This window comes from Oncorhynchus tshawytscha, linkage group LG20 (genome assembly GCF_018296145.1).
Source record: "Oncorhynchus tshawytscha isolate Ot180627B linkage group LG20, Otsh_v2.0, whole genome shotgun sequence".
In the NCBI taxonomy this organism is placed as follows: Eukaryota; Metazoa; Chordata; class Actinopteri; order Salmoniformes; family Salmonidae; genus Oncorhynchus; species Oncorhynchus tshawytscha.
This window is the reverse complement of record NC_056448.1, coordinates 32,998,245-33,003,071: the sequence shown is the minus strand read 5'-3', so window position 1 is coordinate 33,003,071 and position 4,827 is coordinate 32,998,245. Positions and strand designations below refer to the sequence as shown.

At 45.0% G+C, this 4,827-nt stretch overlaps 1 pseudogene; it reads left to right on the top strand.

The window, feature by feature from the left end:
* The first annotated feature begins 3,348 nt into the window (after positions 1-3,348).
* LOC112219920 lies at positions 3,349-4,461 on the top strand (annotated as a pseudogene).
* The last annotated feature ends 366 nt before the right edge of the window (positions 4,462-4,827 follow it).

Below are 4,827 nucleotides of genomic sequence, written 5' to 3'. Positions count from 1 at the left end.
TCCTTTGCTTGATTTGTGATTGATTTGCCCTTTTCGCACCAAAGTATGTTCATCTCTAGGAGACAGAACGCGTCTACTTCCTGAGCGGTATGATGGCTGCGTGGTCCCATGATGTTTATACTTGCGTACAATTGTTTGTACAGATGAATGTTTTACCTTCAGGTGTTTGCAAATTGCTCCCAATTTGTAGACTTGTGGAGGTCTACAAAAACAATTCTGTGGTCTTGGCTAATTTCTTATGATTTTCCCATGATGTCAAGCAAAGAGGCACTGAGTTTGAAGGTAGGCCTTTAAATACATCCACAGGTACACCTCCAATTGACTCAAATGATGTCAATTAGCCTATCAGAAGCTTCTAAAGCCATGATATAATTTTCTGGAATTTTACAAGCTGTTTAAAGGCACTGTCAACTTAGTGTATGTAAACTTCTGACCCACTGGAATTGTGATTCAGTGAATTTTAAGTGAAATAATCTACCAGTAAACAATTGTTGGAAAAATTACTTGTGTCATGTGTAGCTGATGTGAAATTGCTAGCTAGTTAGCGGTGGTGCTCGCTAGAGGCATTTCAATCGGTGACGTCACTATCTCTAAGACCTTGAAGTAGTGGTTCCCCTTGCGGCTTTTGTGGAGCGATGGGTAACGATGCTTCGAGGGTGACTGTTGACGTGTGCAGAGCATCCCTGGTTCGCGCCCAGGTCTGGGCGAGGGGATGGGCGTAGGGTCTATACTGTTACATTGATGCTGTTGACCCGGATCACTGGTTGCTGCGGAAAGAGGAGGAGGTCAAAAGGGGGGTGACTGTAGCCGATGTGAAATTGCTAGCTAGTTAGCGGTGGTGCGCACTAGTGGCGTTTCAATCGGTGACGTCACTTGCTCTGAGACCTTGAAGTAGTGGTTCCCCTTGCTCTGCAAGGGCTGCGGCTTTTATGGAGCGATGGGTAACGATGCTTCGAGGGTGACTGTTGACGTGTGCAGAGCGTCCCTGGTTCGCGCCCAGGTCGGGGCGAGGGGACGGACGCAAAGTCTATACTGTTACACATGCACAAGAAATTTGCGTAGTGGTTGAAAAACGAGTTTTAATGACTCCAACCTAAGTGTATGTAAACTTCTGACTTCAACTGTACTTCATAAGTAATGTCCAAATAATTTCCCCCTCGAATGTTTTAGAAATATTTAATTATGTCATATAAATTCAGGAAAGAGGGCAACACCTTCCTCTTGATAAGCTTCTATATTCAGTTGATTCTAGAGGAAGGAAGTCTATTTACAGTGTATTTACAGAGATTGGTTGCAGCTGCATCCCAGATGGCACCTTTTTCTATATATATTGCACTGCTTTCAAACCAGACCCCTATGGGCCCAGGTCAAAAGTATTGCACTATATAAAGAATAGTGTACCATGGGATGCATGCCATGGGAATTATCCACCCGGCACAGCAAGAAGAGGACTGGCCACCCCACATAGCCTGGTTCCTCTCTAGGTTTCTTCCTAGGTTTTGGCCTTTCTAGGGAGTTTTTCCTATCCACCGTGCTTCTACACCTGCATTGCTTGCTGTTTGGGGTTTTAGGCTGGTTTTCTGTACAGCACTTTGAGATATCAGCTGATGTACGAAGGGCTATATAAATACATTTGATTTGATTTGATGGTCTAATGAATGACCTTGATCTCTATAAACCACATCCTACCACAACCCACCACCGGTACCTGATCACCAGCTGGCTTATACCTGGTGGGTTTTTTTCTTCTTCAAATAATTGCAAATTACAAAGCTGGGCTTGCCTGGTGCACTAGAATCAATACAACAGTATCAAAAAGGCAAATCCTGCCGATCTGGCACTCCAGGCAGGCTACAGCAAATGCTACGAGTATACTTGGACGATGTCAAATACTATTTGAACCCAGCTACATGGTTCTGGTGCCAGAGGCTGCAGCTATAAGCATAGTAGAATGACCCGTGTTAGATGATAACGGTTGAGTCAAAGACTTTGGCGGCAGATTCATCTAAGGCGGCCATTTTGTTGGATTAGACACAAAGTCCTTGGAACCCCTTGACAATCAATACCTCTCTCTTCTCCCCATGTTCACACCCAGAGACAAAGAGGAGAGAGTGGGGGAAAGAGAGGGGGAGAGGAGAAAGGCTGAGAAATAATAAAAGTTGTGATGGATTGTCTCCGTCTTCCTATCTCTCTCTCTATGTCACTCCCCCTCTCTCTCCCTATTCCTATCCCTCTATCTCTCTCTCACTCCCCCTCTCTCCTTATTCCTATCCCTCTATCTCCCTCCCTTTCTTTCTCCCTCACTCCCCCTCTCTCTCCCTTTTCCTATCCCTCTATCTCCCTCTCTCTCTCTCCCTCTCTCTCTCCCTCTTGTAAAGGCCTGAGAAGGATGGTATTTGCTTGACAGGTTCAGGTGCAATTTGGTTACTGATTAAACAGAAAATCCAGACCGAGCTGAATGAGAATGTAATTGTTGAGTCTGGCAGTGTGGCAGTCATGGTAGGCCTTCCTGTTGCTTGCGGGGAGAAGAGCTTCTCTGACAGTTTGAATCTCTAGTTAATAGTTTAGGTCTGCTCTCTGTCATATGCTGTCTCTTCAAACACCAGGAGAGAGCACTGCAAAGAGCTAAAGAGAGAGGGGGTCAGATTGAAGGAGAGATAGATACAGAGTGATAGAGAGAGAGAGAGATAGAGAGAGAGAGAGAGCAGACAGACTGAGAGAGGGATATTGAGACTGTGGGAGTATGAAAGAGATAAAAGGAGTGGGAGGATTAGAAACTGAAGGAGAACAAAAGACAGAGAGAAATAATCAGGCCAATTCCCTCTGTTTTCTACCCCAGGAGGAGTCATTTGTGTGTGTGCATGTGTCCGTACGTGCGCGCATGTATGTGTGTGTGTGTGTTTGTGTGATTAATGATTAATGCAATCTGCATTTTATGGGTTGTTTTACTCTGTGCGTTTAGAATGAATAATGAGATGTTTTCTGCATTTGCCTATAAACCCAGTCCAGAAAAGAACATTACATTATCTCTAAAAAAAGAAAAATATCTCTGATATTTAGATCTCTAAAAAGAACAATAATACAGATTATAATGCGGGCACTGAGACAGTGTTGTTATTGCACTCCGTAAGCAGATGTTGTTGTTGTTCTAATGTTTGAGAACAGACAGAAGCAGATGCACACGCACGCATGCACACACACACACACATACACACACACACTCACACTTTCTCCCTCTCTAGTTATATTTCTCTCTCTCCCCCTCCCACAAACTTTCTCCTGAGGAAACAAAACTGATCTCTGTCTCTGTGTCATCTGTCTGTGTGAGAGTGAACAACAACAGTCCAAATGTCTCTGCGGGGAGTTCTGCTGGACCAGGACCCGTTCTGTTGTTCTGTCTGTCCGGAACTACTGAAGGAGCCGGTGGCTATTCCCTGTGGACACAGTTACTGTAGAAGCTGTGTTGAGGGCTACTGGGATCAGGATGATCAGGGGATCTACAGCTGTCCTCAGTGCAAGCAGACCTTCACTCCAAGGCCTACTCTGAGGAAAAATAACATGTTGGCTGAAGTGTTGGAGACACTGCAGAAGACAGGACTCCAGGCTGCTCCCCTTGCTCTGTGCTATGTTGGACCTGGAGATGTGGCGTCTGATTTCTGCACTGGGACCAGAAAGCAGAAAGCCTTCATGTCCTGTCTGGCATGTCTGGTGTCTCACTGTGAGACTCACCTCCAGCCTCACTATGATGTTCCTGGACTAAAGAAACACAAGCTGGTCAAAGCCACCATACAGCTACAGGAGAAGATCTCATCATGACAAACTGCCGTACGGATCAACAGTGTATATGTCTATTGTGTGTGATGGATGAACATAATGGCCATATGATACAATGTCAGCTGCAGCAGAGAGGACAGAGAAACAGGTTAGACCAGAACAACTGGTTGGTGACTCTGTTAAACAGTAGGAAGGCTGTTTGAATAGGAGAGATCAGGAAACATAGTTATTGAAATGAAATCGACCCACAGCAGAAGAAATAAGATTATCATAAATTATCCAAATCGATCAGCTTCTTCTAAAGTCAAACTCCATTATCACTCTTTTGAGTCCAACGTTCAGTCTCTGTGATACATCTCATGTACAGTAAGAACTATAATCAGTCAATCAACTGTGTGCTATGGTGACAAGTGAACTATTGGAAAACTTGATAGCTCAATGAAGAGTGTTCCTCCACAGAGTCAGCTGTGGATGAGTCAGCAGAAGCTCCAGCAAAGAGTCCAGGAGAGAGAGAAGGTGCTGAAGGAGCTCCAACAGGCTGTGGAGTTGCTCAAGGTGAGTATTATTATTGACCAGAGGTGATGCACCATTTCACTTCTCTCCTCCAGCCAACCAGAGAGAGAGAGAGAGAGAGAGGCCACTCTCCAATCCACTATGGAGAAGAGTCTGGCTGGGCTACAAGTATAGATAGAGAGGGAATAGACTGATTATATCAGGATAAAGTAAGACCCAGATACAGAATGTGTAGAAGTAATAATGTTAATTATAGCAACAGAAGCAAAGGTACTGGATGGCAGGCAGGCTTAGGGTCTGTGGCAGGCAGAGTGGTCAGGCGGGCGGGTTCAGGGTCAGGACAGGCAAAGGTCAAAAACCAGGAGGGCGAGAAAAGGAGGAGCTGACAGGACAAATGCTGGTAAGCTTGACAAACAAGACAAAATGGCAACAGAAATCACAGGCAACAGAAACAGGCAACAGAAATCACAGGTATAAATACACGGGATAATGGGGAAGTAGGTCGACACCTGGAGGGGTGGAGACAAGCACAAATACAGG